Source organism: Onychomys torridus, unplaced genomic scaffold (assembly GCF_903995425.1).
Source record: "Onychomys torridus unplaced genomic scaffold, mOncTor1.1, whole genome shotgun sequence".
NCBI lineage: Eukaryota > Metazoa > Chordata > Mammalia > Rodentia > Cricetidae > Onychomys > Onychomys torridus.
The window spans coordinates 116,745-133,846 of NW_023413904.1; the positions used below are offsets into that span (position 1 = coordinate 116,745).

General features: G+C 41.0%; 1 pseudogene; it reads right to left on the reverse strand.

Moving 5' to 3' along the window:
• Positions 1–2,621: 2,621 nt before the first annotated feature.
• Positions 2,622–16,884, reverse strand: LOC118576560 (annotated as a pseudogene).
• Positions 16,885–17,102: the final 218 nt, after the last annotated feature.

Below are 17,102 nucleotides of genomic sequence, written 5' to 3' on the forward strand. Positions count from 1 at the left end.
ACCAGCTGCAGCACATAGGAAAGAGGGCAATGCACCTTGCCTGGGCAGAACTGTAGAGCTGACCCTGTTGACTGGATGCAGTTGAAGCAGCTGGAGAATCTCATCACTAGATATCTGGCCCCGCCCCTAACATGTAATAAGGTAGCAGTGGGGAAAGATGCTCTGTCCCTCCCATTGCCACCTGTGCTTGTTGGGAGAGCTGGCACTAAGGCCATAAGAGTAGGAGACCTGTCCCTGCCCTTCACCAGCTGCAGCCCTCAGTAGAGTGGCCCATGCACTTAATCTGAGAAATGCAGTGGGTGTGGCCCTAATGGTTTAGTTGTGGGTGAGCCAAACCTGAGGGTGTGAAAGCAGGAGCTCTAGCCCTGTCCCTTGCTGTTTGCTGCATCTATGATCTACTGGAGCATGCAAAGGTGCTGGTCCTACAGATCCAAATCTGCAGGGTCTCTATGACACAGGACAACAGGAATCCAAGAGAAGTTCCAGGGTGGGCCCAGTATACTTAGTGTAGCAGAAACTAGAGAGCTGAACCAGACCAATGACTCTTTTGGCGGGAAGTTTGCAAGGGGAGAGGTCAGATTCAAAGGGATAGGGAAATGAATGGGATCAAAGTAGATGGTGTGAAAGACACAATAAACAAATAGAAAGTAAAGAATACTTATTGAAAGGAAGGAAAAGAGAAGTAACAGATATAGAAATCTGAGAGGAGAGTTGTAAAATGAGCTAAGTGTGGTAACTCTTGTCTATAATCCCAGCACTTGGTAGCCTGAACCAAGAATACCAATTATGACTTCTAGGCCAGGCTGGGCTACATACACGAATTTATTCTAGTCTGGACTAGAGAAACAAACCATCCTAAAAACTAACAAACACACCAATAGAAAAGCAAAAACAATCCAAAGCTAGACTGAAGCTTAGTTGGAAGAGTGATTGCAGAACTCTGCTTCATCTTCATCACTGTGGAAACTGGGTGTGACGGTCCACATCTATGATCTCAGCACTCAGGAGGTAGGGGCAAGAAAATGGGAAGTTCAAGGTCAGCCTCAACTACATGGGACTATGTCTAAAACCCCAAGTAAGATCTTGGGAGAGGGATGACTCAGTCCACAAAGCATACTGCAAGCATGGGAATCTGAGCTTGATCTCCAGTACTCACCTAAAAACTGGATATGATAGTGTAAGCTTGTAATCACAGTGCTGGAGAGGTAGAGAGAGGACTCTCCTTGGGGCTCTCCAGCCAGACAGCTTGTCCCAAGTAGCTTCAGGTTGATGGGAATCTCATGTCTCAAAAGAGGTGGACAGCATATCTAATGATGATACCAAAGTTCCCCTGATCTCCACACACAGGCTTACACAAGCATGTGCGCGCACACACACATTAAATAATAACAACAGAAGAGTATGAACTGAGAGATGAATTTGCTGGGTGTGATGTCACATTCATGAAATCCTGGGACTTGGGAGGCAGAGGCAAGTGGATCTCTTTGAACTTGAGGTCAGCCTGATCTACATTATGATAGCCACTTCCAGGCTAGCCATAACTACATAGTGAGACCCTGTCTCAAGGTCTCAAATGGTAGTAGTATTAGTAATAATAATAATAATAATAATAATAATAATAATAATAATAATAATACTATAAAACAGAGAGAGATGAGTTCAAGCTTCACTAACAATTACACTATGGTTCCTCTTTGATTTACCTTTTCTAAAAACCAATAGCACATTGGGGCTGGGATGGGCTCAACACTTAAGGGGGTACTACTCTTGTAGAAGACTTGAGTTTGGGTCCCAGCATCCATGTCAGGCATGTTTCAACCTTCTGTAACTACAGCTTCAGGTGCTCTGGTAACACTTGTTCTTTGTGGGCACTTTACCCACATAGGCTCACACACAACTAAAAATGAAGATATAATAAATCTTAAACTAAAAAAATCCAATACCAAATTTTGTGAAAATGGAGATTACCTGACTCTCTTGTCCAAAAGGAGTTATGCAGCCACTTGGTGGGCCAGGTTTATATTCTCAGGTACTCAGCTTCAATAATCAATAAGGTCACAAGTTCAAAGGCCTCTTGAGCAATTTAGACAGTGTCTCAGAAAGTAAAAACAAAAGGGACTAGAGATGTGGAGCAGTGATACAGCACCTGCATGGTCCATACAAGGCCTGGGAACCATCCACTTTATTGGGAAAAAAAACAAAAACAAAAACTGAGGTTTGCCTCCCTTAACCATTCATTCAGTGATAGGATACCAAAACAAAATTTGAGTGTTTGCTACAAATATGATACATTATTAATGCAAAGCAATATAAAGATACACCACGGTGATGTCTCATGTCTTTAATCTTAGCACTTGGGAGGCAGAGGCAGGGGGATGTCTGTGAGTAGGAGGCCAGCCTGGTCAAATGTTCCAGGACAGCCAGGGCTACACAGAGAGAAACACTGCCATGAGGAGTGTTGATGTTGCTCAAGTCCCAGAAAACATTCTTCCAACCTCTACACAGGGAAACCCTGTCTGGAAAAAAACAAAAAACAAAAAATCAATAAAATCAATCAATCAATCAATCAATAAATAAAACATAAAGAAAGTAAAAGAAAAGTGATTATTAATCCCCCTTCCTCAAAATGGTGGGGCATCCATCTGGCGCTTGACCCATCCCTCTGAGGTAAACCTCTTCACACAGTTGTCATCCACATGCTAGGAATTAGGCTCTGCAGTGAACACAGCACAGCAGAATCTCTCCACTCTGAGTGCACAGACATAGAAACACACAACTCCTGCTCTGTGGACTGAGATGAATTTGCATGTGTACTTTATCTTCCCCTGCTCCTCACAGAAGTGAGTGACAGGCAGCTGTTGGATGCACTTCTCTATCACACCCTCTAGATGCAAAAGATCACTCCTCTCTGCTTCAAAACCAATGATTTGCTGGTTTTTTTCCATCTAAACCAATGAACAAATATCCCCTGTCAGTGTTTGCAAGTGCAGAAACAGTTTTAGGGAGAATCTCCATAATCTTTTCTTTAGGGGACATTTTAACCTCTGCATGGTTTGATTTAGGCAAATAGAAGGGCTCCTCCAGGGTCAACTTTTCCTTGTTAAAAAATGTGTCAATTTGTTTTAGTTTTCATTCCACAGGGTGTAATTATCCATGCAAACATTCTTGAACTTGATCTCAGTTCAGCATCCTTCATGACTTTGAGGAACTGAACTACATCAGGTGCTTTCAGTTCAAATGAAGATGACAAACTTCTCACATAAAAATTTGTTTTTAATGTAAGGACCTGATGACCAGAGATATACCAGATGACAAAGTTTCCATTTCAAGTACCTTCATTTTCTTTCACTGACTCAGTAAGGTGGGAGACAAGTAGACACCAGCAGGTGTGGCCCACTCTGGGGAAAATGTCAGATAAGGAAGTACACTTGCCAACTGCAGCTTAAGAGAACAGAAACCTCCCATGACAATAAAGCTCACTAGATCTTGATTTTCAGTATGAACACCAATCATGTAAATGAGAACGGGAGTGTGTGGGACCTGAAAGGCAGCTTGGGAAATGTAGTCTTTTGTAGCAGCGTGACAATATAGAAAATTGCAGCTTAGCAAATGTAATGCTGATAAGTGAGGCAGCATTGGCAAGGAGGCCTGGAGAAAAGGCAGATAAACGGGACAAACATTTTCAAATCTTCCCTGTAACTTAGCAGCAAAATGCCCAAGGGAAATACTGCAAGTATAACTCCAAAATGCCATTTTTCCCACAAGTTTTGTTAGCTTGCTACCTGGGAATAAAAACAGGCAAGCAGCCTAGCTGTTAGGTGGAGATTACTTACTATGAAAGGAGAAACAGGTGATGCCTGTCAGAAGGCAATTAAAATGCCAATGATGCTTCTTAAGTGATTTCTGAAACCTTTAACAAATGGGGATAATCACGAGAAGTTCTTGCCTTTTGAACAGCAGCTGCAGTGAGCGATTCCTTTGCAATTTCTAATGGGAAACAAGGATACATGTATTCAGAAAGACTGAGTGTTTTGTAGATGGGCAACAAACTCCAGAAAATCTATCTGTTTTCAAAATAGAGTCACTTCACTTGAAAGTTCCTACAGGAAAACAAAGCTATATTAGAATGCTTGCTTAGTGAATGCACTGATGGTTGTGAGAACAGGGAAAATGTGCCTATACTGAATGTTGAAAAGTTACAACTATGGTCTGAGCTGAATGACTAATGATCAGAGTGTATCCCAGGGGTTGAAAAGCTAGTGAATGAAGCAAAAATACTAAATCATGAAAATGTTCTTCCTCAGAATGAGCTAATGATAGATCTGTTTCATGATAAGTAAAACAACCCATCTATGTTCTTGAATCCTTCGTACAATAGCAGTTTCTGTGAAAAATAACCTTATCAGAACCAAAGACAAGGCATTGTTAAAAGAGCTCATGCTAATTTTAAGATGCAGCTTCAAAAAATTAAGAAAGGAAAATTGTACCCTTAGTCACCAAATGAAATGCTGGCTATCCACAGAAGTCTCATATTAAAACTGACTATAAACTCAGAACTTTAGAAAAGATTTGTGTACTTGTGGTCTTATTAGAAGAAAATGTAAGTTAGTCCTGTTAAAAGATTCTTTGTAGTGTAAGTTAGTTCTGTTAAGAGATTCTTTCTAGATGTTTGATAATAGAGTTTCCTCTTTAATATATGTTTAGTAAGTAGTCATTTTAAGAAATCTATTCTAGATATGTGCTAAAGTTTTTTTTAAAAGTTCAATAGAGTTTCCTTCTGAATATGTTTGTTAAAAGGTGTAAGTATTATAGTGATAGTCATAGTCTATAACAAGTGTAATATGTATAGTAGAATTTTTTGAATGCAAGCTTGTAAAAAGTGTAAATATGTATAGTCGTATAATGATATTTATGCTAGTTGTAAATATGTAAATATGTATAGTAATGATCATACAGATATATTTGAGCACTTTTTATATAGCCCAAAATATAATTTTATGATCTCAATGGTCCTTGGAAAACTTAAGTGAAGGTTAATAATTAGGGGAGCTTTTCTGTCTTTTTTTTCTAAAAGTTTCCAGTTCTCCTATGTTTCTGTTTAGAAATGAGTAGGCCTCCCAAAAAGGGGAAGGCCGCCCACAATAGAGTTATTTTGTATAGAAATTTTAATGGTGCGATAAGGACACTTGTATATATGAACTACTTAAATGACTAAAAGAGTCTTTATAATTAGCATGGGTTTCTGTTTATTTGAGTAGATACTTTGAAGTGTTTTGAAATGACTGTTTTCTCCTAGAAATGAAAATAATCTCTTGAAAATTTTATTGACATCTGTTAAGAGAGAATTTTTATTAGAAAAGGGCTTAGTGCAGCTAAGACTGCTGTAGACCCAATAGACCCATTCCAATAAGGTTATTTCATCTTTATGATCCTCTGCTCTTTTCTGGCCGTGTGGCAGCTATGAAGATCACTGTAGGGTTTTGTAAGCTCTTAGTAAGTACCTGTGTCAGAGTGGAGTTAAGTTCAGTACCCCCTCTTGCCAGAGGCTAGTAGCCCAAAATGGGCAACTTCCTTCTGTGTAACTTCCTGAATGTATGAATGAAAAATTAATCAAGAAGGATGACCTAACCAGGCAAGTCTATCTGAGGGTCCTGGGAGCCATTTTATATATCAAGAATGGGGAGGTGTGGAGGTCCACAAAGGTTTCCTAGTGAGATCTGAGCATGTTTACCAAGCAGAGCTACATTAGAGGATTGCTTGACCGATGTGCATGGTTACTGGGTGACTTGAAGGGTCTAAGCTTGGCTGTGCTAGGAGAGGTCTTTGCTCCACCCCTTGGCATTCCTATAAAAGTCCTTAGAAGAGATGAAGGGGCCAGGGGATGATGATCCAGGCCCTCTTGAGGCTATCCAATGTTTCTGTTTCTCTCCACTCCATCTTCTACCTAATGCCCTTATCCTTCCCTCCTCAAGAGTACCCAGTCATAACTGTGAGAGATGATCTCTCAGCTGGGATACCACAGAATTGAGATTCTCACACACATTCTTGGCTTTTCTAGGATGCACTGCACATGTGCACAAGCACATGTAGTTGGAGAGCTTCTCTCCAGGTGCCACCAAGCACCTGCGTCCCACAACCCACGTATAAAATAACCATTTAGACGTTTATGTTACTTATAAACTGTATGGCCTTGACAGACTTCTTGGTATCTAGTTCTTATATTTAAATTAACCATTTCTGTTAGATATAAGTTACCATGATGCTCATGGCTTACCAGTATCTTACATCTTTCTGGTCATGGCAGCAGCTGGCAGCTCTCCTGCCCCAGCTTTCACTTCCCAGAATTTCTCTCCTCCTTGTCCTGCCTACCCTATCCTTCCTGCCTTGCTACTGGCCAATCAGCACTTTATTTATTTTAACCGCTTAGAGAAACACATTTGACATACAGAACATCCCACAGCAAGCACCCACACACACACCACACACCACACTCCTAAATAAAAATGATCAAATAAATCTTTACCAAAATGCATATTGTTCTTCCCCTCACTCCTGGTACCTGGGGTGGGCAACAGAGATGACCTCCCCCTTACCAGCTGCAGCACATAGGAAAGAGGGCAATGCACCTTGCCTGGGCAGAACTGTAGAGCTGACCCTGTTGACTGGATGCAGTTGAAGCAGCTGGAGAATCTATATGAGATATCTGGCCCCGCCCCTAAACTGTAATAAGGTAGAGGTGGGGAAAGATGCTCTGTCCCTCCCATTGCACCTGTGCTGTTGGAGAGCTGGCATAAGGCCATAAGAGTAGGAGACCTGTCCCTGCCCTTCACCAGCTGCAGCACTCAGGAGAGTGGCCTGCACTTATCTGAGAAATGCAGTGGGTGTGGCCCTAATGGTTTAGTTGTGGGTGAGCCAAACCTGAGGGTGTGAAAGCAGGAGCTCTAGCTGGTCCCTTGCTGTTTGCTGCATCTATGATCTACTGGAGCATGCAAAGGTGCTGGTCCTACAGATCCAAATCTGCAGGATCTCTATGACACAGGACAACAGGAATCCAAGAGAAGTTCCAGGGTGGGCCCAGTATACTTAGTGTAGCAGAAACTAGAGAGCTGAACCAAGACAATGACTCTTTTGGTGGGAAGTTTGCAAGGGGAGAGGTCAGATTCAAAGGGATAGGGAAATGAATGGGATCAAGGTAGATGGTGTGAAAGACACAATAAAAAATAGAAAGTAAAGAATACTTATTGAAAGGAAGGAGAAGAGAAGTAACAAATAGAAATCTGAGAGGAGAGGTGTAAAATGAGCTAATTAACTCTTGTCTATAATCCCAGCACTTGGTAGCCTGAACCAAGAATACCAATTATGACTTCTAGGCAGGTTAATAAGGACCCTATGTCCTGCCCTGTTGATTCTTCATTTCCAGCACACTAAGAGGAGGAGTGACTTGAGTAAGATCCTTAAAGGGTCTCCAGAACATCATCTAATCTTGCAGAGTCCATGACTGTAACCCTTGGAATACACTCTCACCCCTTCTATTAAAGTCATTTAGAAAATGAGACTTAGAGTAGAACCGTCTTTGTCTGTTAGGAATTATTTTGCCACTGGGCACTAACATGGACCTGACCTTTGTTGTGACTTACCCATGTTGCATTTATTCATGAATGCTGCTTTTCAGGATGCAGTTATTATTTCTAGCCACTGGGTGACACAAAATCTTGAGTCCAGTGGAAGTTCTTAAATTACAGCCCCAAGAGCACTTGTTGCTAAGTGGCACCAAAGGAAGGTTGGGGGAGAATAAAATTATTTGGCCTCCAATTAGAGTGCACACATGAAGGTACATTTCCCAAAATTCAGGTCAGATTACTGAATAAGGAAAAGAAAAAGAAATGAAAAGTGTTGGAAATGCTAGCACATGGGAAACTGAAGCAAGAGGATTGCCTCTAATGGAAGGTCAGCCTACTGAATGGCATAGTAATTGTCATACCAGTCTGAGCTGCAGAGTGAGACTTGATTACAAACAAATGCATGTACAGTCTAAACACACACACACACACACACACACACACACACACACACACACACACACACACACGATAGATCCTAGAAAGATGGATCAGCTTTTCCAGAGGACCACAGTTGTGGATGCACATAAAGGTTTCCTAGTGAGATCTGAACATGCTTTACCCTGCATGGCTGCATTAGGGGATTGCTTGACCATGTACATCATTACTAGGCGATTGGAAGGGTCTATACTTGGCTGTGCTAAGGGGAGTTCTTTGCTCCACCCCTTGGCAGTTTTACAAATAGTCCTATAATGATGAAAGTCCTTATGAGTCTATCCTGTGTTTCTATTTGTTTATCCCCTCTCTATCCTTCTACCTAATGCCCTTATCCCTCACTCCTCAAGAGTACCCTGACATGACTGTGGGAGCCAATATGTTTCCAGAAACAGGGTATCAGAGAAGGGAGTGCTAGGGAGTGTTGTGGGTGTATATGGGGCATGCCTGCTAATGGATTAAATTAAAGGCGATGGTTTCTTCTTCTTCTTCTTCTTCTTCTTCTTCTTCTTCTTCTTCTTCTTCTTCTTCTTCTTCTTCTTCTTCTGCTTCTTCTTCTCTTTCTTCTCCTTCTCCTCCTCCTCCTTCTTCTTCCTCTTTTTTTTTTTTTTTTGTTTTGTTTTTCCTGATAGGGTTTCTCTGTGCAGCTTTGCAGCTTTCCTTGTTCTCCCTCTGTAGACCAGGCTGGCCTTGAACTCACAGAAATCAGCCTGACTCTGCCTGCCCAGTGCTGGGATTAAAGGTGTGTGCCACCACCACCTGGGGGTATTTTATTCTTGAGGATGAAAGTAAGGCAGCTGAATGCCAAGGTTAAAAGTGACGCTGCATCAAATCTCTCTCTCTCTCTGTCTCTCTCTCTCTCTAGGTTTCTTTCTTTTTCTCTCTCTTAATTTCTACCTCTAAAAGTTAAAAAATGTAGGGTTGAATATAGGATTATAGTATAAGAAGAGATGTAGAAGAAGGGTATAATTATGAATATTGGATAAAAAAGAACTTAGGGTAAGGTACAATAAGATAAGCAACATGACAGAGGAAGTATATCCTTCATTTTCCAACTATGGGACTATGAGCTCAAACTGAGAAGAATCAGTGTCATGAAAAAATACTATGAAAGAAATTGGGCAAAAAAAGATGGCTATGAAAGCTTTTGGCCTCTGGGTAGCTTAGCCTTAAGTCCTGAGCAGCCAGGAAAAAATTTGCTGTGAGGTAGGTTCAAGTGAAATAAAACTCTTCACTCCACTGACATTGCTACTGTATGAAAACATTGTATCATCAGAATAAGTTTCCTCTTCATCATGAAGCCAGAGTTTAGGGAACAGAAGTCTTGGGAAAAACTTAGCAATCTCTCTCCCCCAAATTGAAAGCTCTTCAGATCTTTCCTTCTCAGATTTTTCTTTTTCTGTAAGGGCATCCTCTCTGCTTGTCCAATCTTCCCTTCAAGCCAATATGCCCTGTGTCCAAAGCCTATGTCTGAGAAAGGGCAGGTGGAAAACCAAGTAGGGACAGCTTCCTTCTAGGGTAAAGCTGCTCCAGTGGATGTGCAGGGCATGGGGAGTGGCTGCTGCTGTGGAGTAAGCAATGAAGTCTTATGAGATCCTCCCTGCAATGAAAACAGCAGGGTCTCAGTTCTTAGCAGTAGTTGCAATATGGGAAAAAGCTGAGGCAAAATTTGGCCATATAGAATTGGGGACTCAAGCCCCTGCCCCCAGAACAGAAAGTAGCAGAGAAACTGAGCCTTGCCTGAGGCATCAGGGACTCTGCATCTTTAGGGAGCAGACAAGTGGAGGCAAGCAGAGGATCTATCTGGGTATAAATATTACTGACAAAGCTTCCATTTCAAGTACCTTCATTTTCTTTCACTGACTCAGTAAGGTGGGAGACAAGTAGACACCAGCAGGTGTGGCCCACTCTGGGGAAAATGTCAGATAAGGAAGTACACTTGTCAACTGCAGCTTAAGGAGAACAGAAACCTCCCATGACAATAAAGCTCATTAGATCTTGATTTTCAGTATGAACACCAACCATGTAAATGAGAACCGGAGTGTGGGGGACCTGAAAGGCAGCTTGGGAAATGTAGTTCCTTTGTAGCAGCGTGACAATATAGAAAATGGCAGCTTAGCAAATGTAATGCTGATAAGTGAGGCAGCATTGGCCAGGAGGCCTGGAGAAAAGGTAGATAAACTGGGACAAACATTTTCAAATCTTCCCTGTAACTTAGCAGCAAAATGCCCAAGGGAAATACTGCAAGTATAACTCCAAAATGCCATTTTTCCCACAAGTTTTGTTAGCTTGCTACCTGGGAATAAAAACAGGCAAGCAGCCTAGCTGTTAGGTGGAGATTACTTACTATGAAAGGAGAAACAGGTGATGCCTGTCAGAAGGCAATTAAAATGCCAATGATGCTTCTTAAGTGATTTCTGAAACCTTTAACAAATGGGGATAATCAGAGAAGTTCTTTGCCTTTTGAACAGCAGCCTGCAGTGAGCGATTCCTTTGCAATTCTAATGGGAAACAAGGATACATGTATTCAGAAAGACTGAGTGTTTTGTAGATGGGCAACAAACTCCAGAAAATCTATCTGTTTTCAAAATAGAGTCACTTCACTTGAAAGTTCCCTACAGGAAAACAAAGCTATATTAGAATGCTTGCTTAGTGAATGCACTGATGGTTGTGAGAACAGGGAAAATGTGCCTAGTACTGAATGTTGAAAAGTTACAACTATGGTCTGAGCTGAATGACTAATGATCAGAGTGTATCCCAGGGGTTGAAAAGCTAGTGAATGAAGCAAAAATACTAAATCATGAAAATGTTCTTCCTCAGAATGAGCTAATGATAGATGTGTTTCATGATAAGTAAAACAACCCATCTATGTTCTTGAATCCTTCGTACAATAGCAGTTTCTGTGAATAAATAACCTTATCAGAACCAAAGACAAGGCATTGTTAAAAGAGCTCATGCTAATTTTAAGATGCAGCTTCAAAAAATTAAGAAAGGGAAAATTGTACCCTTAGTCACCAAATGAAATGCTGGCTATCCACAGAAGTCTCATATCAAAACTGACTATAAACTCAGAACTTTAGAAAAGATTTGTGTACTTGTGGTCTTATTAGAAGAAAATGTAAGTTAGTCCTGTTAAAAGATTCTTTGTAGTGTAAGTTAGTTCTGTTAAGAGATTCTTTCTAGATGTTTGATAATAGAGTTTCCTCTTTAATATATGTTTAGTAAGTAGTCATTTTAAGAAATCTATTCTAGATATGTGCTAAAGTTTTTTAAAAAAGTTCAATAGAGTTTCCTTCTGAATATGTTTGTTAAAAGTGTAAGTATGTATAGTGATAGTCATAGTCTATAACAAGTGTAAATATGTATAGTAGAGATTTCTTTTGAATGCAAGCTTGTAAAAAGTGTAAATATGTATAGTCGTATAATGATATTTATGCTAGTTGTAAATATGTAAATATGTATAGTAATGATCATACTGGATATACTTGAGCACTTTTTATAATAGCCCAAAATATAATTTTATGATCTCAATGGTCCTTGGAAAACTTAAGTGAAGGTGTAATAATTAGGGGAGCTTTTCTGTCTTTTTTTTTTCTAAAAGTTTCCAGTTCTCCTATGTTTCTGTTTAGAAATGAGTAGGCCTCCCAAAAAGGGGAAGGCCGCCCACAATAGAGTTATTTTGTATAGAAATTTTAATGGTGCGATAAGGACACTTGTATATATGAACTACTTAAATGACTAAAAGAATCTTTATAATTAGCATAGGTTTCTGTTTACTTGAATAGATACTTTGCTTTGCTTTGAAATGACTGTTTTCTCCTAGAAATGAAAATAATCTCTTGAAAATTTTATCGGACATCTGTTAAGAAAGAATTTTTATTTAGAAAAGGGCTTAGTGCAGCTAAGACTGCTGTAGACCCAATAGACCCATTCCAATAAGGTTATTTCATCTTTATGATCCTCTGCTCTTTTCCTGGCCGGTGTGGCAGCTATGAAGATCACTGTAGGTGTTTGTAAGCTCTTAGTAAGTACCTGTGTCAGAGTGGAGTTAAGTTAGTTCAGTACCCCCTCTTGCCAGAGGCTAGTAGCCCAAAATGGGCAACTTCCTTCTTGATAACTTCCTGAATGTATGAATGAAAAATGAATCAAGAAGGATGACCTAAGCCAGGCAGAATCTATCTGAGGGTCCTGGGGAGCAATTTTATATATCAAGAATGGGGAGTTGTGGAGGTCCACAAAGGTTTCCTAGTGAGATCTGAGCATGATTTACCACGCAGAGCTACATTAGAGGATTGCTTGACGATGTGCATGGTTACTGGGTGATTGGAAGGGTCTAAGCTTGGCTGTGCTAGTGGGAGGTCTTTGCTCCACCCCTTGGCATTCCTATAGATAGTCTTTTAGAAGAGACATAAGGGGCCAGGGGACGATGATCCAGGCCCTCTTGAGGCTATCCAATGTTTCTGTTTCTCTGCACTCTATACTTCTACCTAATGCCCTTATCCTTCCCTCCTCAAGAGTACCCTGTCATAACTGTGAGAGATGATCTCTCAGCTGGGATACCACCAAGAATTGAGATTCTCATACAGATTCTCAGCTTTTCTAGGAGTGCATGTATATATGCACATGCACATGTATTTGGACAACTTCTCTCCAGGTACCACCAAGCACCTGCTATCCCACAACCCACATATAAAATAAACATTTAGACGTTTATATTACTCATAAACTGTATGGCCTTGACAGACTTCTTGGTATCTAGTTCTTATATCTTAAATTAACCCATTTCTGTTAGTATATAAGTTGTCATGATGCTCATGGCTTACCAGTATGTTACATCTTTCTGGTCATGGCGGCAGCTGGCAGTGTCTTCCTACCCCAGCTTTCACTTCCCAGAATTCTCCTCCTCCTTGTCCTGCCTACCCTATCCTTCCTGCCTTGCTACTGGCCAATCAGCACTTTATTTATTTTAACCACTTAGAGAAACACATTTGACATACAGAACATCCCACAGCAAACACACACACACACACACACACACACACACACACACACACTCCTAAATAAAAAGTGATACAAATAAATCTTTACCAAAATGCATATTGTTCTTCCCCTCACTCCTGGTACCTGGGGTGGGCAACAGAGATGACCTCCCCCTTACCAGCTGCAGCACATGGGAAAGAGGGCAATGCACCTTGCCTGGGCAGAACTGTAGAGCTAACCCTGTTGACTGGATGCAATTGAAGCAGCTGGAGAATCTGATTGTGAGATATCTGGACCCTCCCCTAACCTGTAATAAGGTAGTGGTGGGGAAAGATGCTCTGTCCCTCCCATTGCCACCTGTGCTTGTTGGGAGAGCTGGCAGTAAGGCCATAAGAGTAGGAGACCTGTCCCTTCCCTTCACCAGCTGCAGCACTCAGGAGAGTGGCCCTTGCACTTCATCTGAGAAATGCAGTGGGTGTGGCCCTAATGGTTTAGTTGTGGGTGAGCCAAACCTGAGGGTGTGAAAGCAGGAGCTCTAGTAGTGTCCCTTGCTGTTTGCTGCATCTATGATCTACTGGAGCATGCAAAGGTGCTGGTCCTACAGATCCAAATCTGCAGGGTCTCTATGACACAGGACAACAGGAATCCAAGAGAAGTTCCAGGGTGGGCCCAGTATACTTAGTGTAGCAGAAACTAGAGAGCTGAACCAGAACAATGACTCTTTTTGGGGGAAGGTGGCAAGGGGAGAGGTCAGATTCAAAGGGATAGGGAAATGAATGGGATCAAGGTAGATGGTGTGAAAGACACAGTAAACAAATAGAAAGTAAAGAATACTTATTGAAAGGAAGGAAAAGAGAAGTAACAGACATAGAAATCTGAGAGGAGAGATGTAAAATGAGCTAAGTGTGGTAACTCTTGTCTATAATCCCAGCACTTGGTAGCCTGAACCAAGAATACCAATTATGATTTCTAGGTCAGGCTGGGCTACATAAATGAATTTATTCTAGTCTGGACTAGAAAAACAAACCATCCTAAAAACTAACAAACACACCAATAGAAAAGCTAAAACAATCCAAAACTAGTCTGAAGCTTAGTTGGGGGAGTGATTGCAGAACTCTGCTTCTTCTTCATCACTGTGGAAACTGGGTGTGAGGGTCCACATGTGTGATCTCAGCACTCAGGAGGTAGAGGCAAAAAAATGGGAAGTTCAAGGTCAGCCTCAACTACTTGGGACTATGTCTCAAAACCACAAGTAAGATCTTGGGAGAGGGATGACTCAGTCCACAAAGCATACTGCAAGCATTGGAATCTGAGCTTGATCTCCAGTACTCAACTAAAAACTGGATGTGATAGTGTAAGCTTGTAATCACAGTGTTGGAGAAGTAGAGACAGGACTCTCCCTGGGGCTCTCCACCCAGACATATTGTCCTAAGTGGTAAGCTTCAGGTTGGTGGGAATCTCATGTCTCAAAAGAGGTGGACAGCATATTTAATGATGATACCAAAGTTCCCCCCATCTCCACACACAGGCTTACACAAGCATGTGTGCACAAACACGCATTAAATAATAACAACAGATGAGTATGAACTGAGAGATGAATTTGCTGGGTGTGATGTCACATTCGTGAAATCCTGGGACTTGAGAGGCAGAAGCAAGTGGATCTCTTTGAACTTGAGGTCAGCCTGATCTACATTATGATAGCCACTTCTAGGCTAGCCATAACTACATAGTGAGACCCTGTCTCAAGGTCTCAAATGGTAGTAGTATTAGTAATAATAATAATAATAATAATAATAATAATAATAATACTATAAAACAGAGAGAGATGAGTTCAAGCTTCACTAACAATTACACTATGGTTCCTCTTTGATTTACCTTTTCTAAAAACCAATAGCACATTGGGGCTGGGATGGGCTCCACACTTAAGGGGGTACTACTCTTGTAGAAGACTTGAGTTTGGGTCCCAGCATCCATGTCAGGCATGTTTCAACCTTCTTTAACTACAGCTTCAGGTGCACTGGTAACACTTGTTCTTTGTGGGCACTTTACCCACATAGACTCACACACAACTAAGAATGAAGATATAATAAATCTTAAACTAAAAAAATCCAATACCAAATTTTGTGAAAATGGAGATTACCTGATTCTCTTGTCCAAAACGAGTTATGCAGCCACTTGGTGGGCCAGGTTTATATTCTCAGGTACTCAGCTTCAATAATCAATAAGGTCACAAGTTCAAAGGCCTCTTGAGCAATTTAGACAGTGTCTCAGAAAGTCAAAACAAAAGGGACTAGAGATGTGGAGCAGTGATATAGCACCTGCATGGTCCATACAAGGCCTGGGAACCATCCACTTTATTGGGAAAAAAACAAAAACAGAAACTGAGGTTTGCCTCCCTTAACCATTCATTCAGTGACAGGATACCAAAACAAAATTTGAGTGTTTGCTACAAATATGATACGTTATTAATGCAAAGCAATATAAAGATACACCACGGTGATGTCTCATGTCTTTAATCTTAGCACTTGGGAGGCAGAGGCAGGGGCATGTCTGTGAGTAGGAGGCCAGCCTGGTCAAAAGTTCCAGGACAGCCAGGGCTACACAGAGAGAAACACTGACATGAGGAGTGATGATGTTGCTCAAGTCCCAGAAAACATTCTTCCAACCTCTACACAGTGACACCCTGTCTGGAAAAAACAAAAAACAAAAAATCAATAAAATCAATCAATCAATCAATAAATAAATAAAACATAGAGAAAGTAAAAGAAAAGTGATTATTAATCCCCCATCCTCAAAATGGTGGGGCATCCATCTGGAGCTTGACCCATCCCTCTGAGGTAAACCTCTTCCCACAGTTGTCATCCACATGCCAGGAATCGGGCTCTGCAGCGAACACAGCACAGCAGAATCTCTCCACTCTGAATGCACAGACATAGAAACACACAGCTCCTGCTCTGTGGACTGGGATGAATTTGCATGCGTACTTTATCTTCCCCTGCTCCTCACAGAAGTGAGTGACAGGCAGCTGTTGGATGCACTTCTCTATCACACCCTCTAGATGCAAAAGATCACTCCTCTCTGCTTCAAAACCAATGATTTGCTGGTTTTTTTCCCATCTAAACCAATGAACAAATATCCCCTGTCAGTGTTTGCAAGTGCAGAAACAGTTTTAGGGAGAATCTCTATAATCTTTTCTTTAGGGGACATTTTAACCTCTGCATGGTTTGATTTAGGGCAAATAGAAGGGCTCCTCCAGGGTAAACTTTTCCTTGTTAAAAAATGTGTCAATTTGTTTTAGTTTTCATTCCACAGGGTGTAATTATCCATGCAAACATTCTTGAACTTGATCTCAGTTCAGCATCCTTCATGACTTTGAGGAACTGAACTACATCAGGTGCTTTCATTTCAAATGAAGATGACAAACTTCTCACATAAAAATTTGTTTTTAATGTAAGGACCTGATGACCAGAGATATACCAGATCCCTGGTCTCACAAAAATTAAAAAGTAGCCTTTATTCTGCATGTAGTGTAGGTATGTATGAGACAATGGAAGAATATCACCTAAAGAATTTTCCAAGTCCAGTCCTACTCCATCTCTGGTCAAGCTGTAATTGAAATTCTTGATGTGAGCCTGGACCACGCCCCCTCCAGAATTTAGCAGAGTACACACAGCCTGTGAGAAATTTTGGGCCTCTCTTCTTCTCAGTTGTGGGTCTTTCATTGACTTCCTATTCTTCTCTCCAAATGTTATTTCTGCTACAGATAGAACCAGTTCGGCATTGTCCATCTCCTGATGAATGGCAATTCTCATTTTCGAAGCACTCACTCTGTGTCCCAGATGATATTCTTTCCTGTAAAACAGACAGAGACATTATAGTAGGACTTAACCCTGTGAGAACCAGCTCTTTACAATACAGACACAGAGCACCACCATCTGAGATGCTCTGGATTAGTAAGTGTGAATGTGAGATATGATGTTTTCTTTTGAGACAATTTGAAAAGAATACAATAACTTGTATGCATAGTAAAATTTCATTTTTTTGGTCATTTTTTTTCTGATTGTGCTG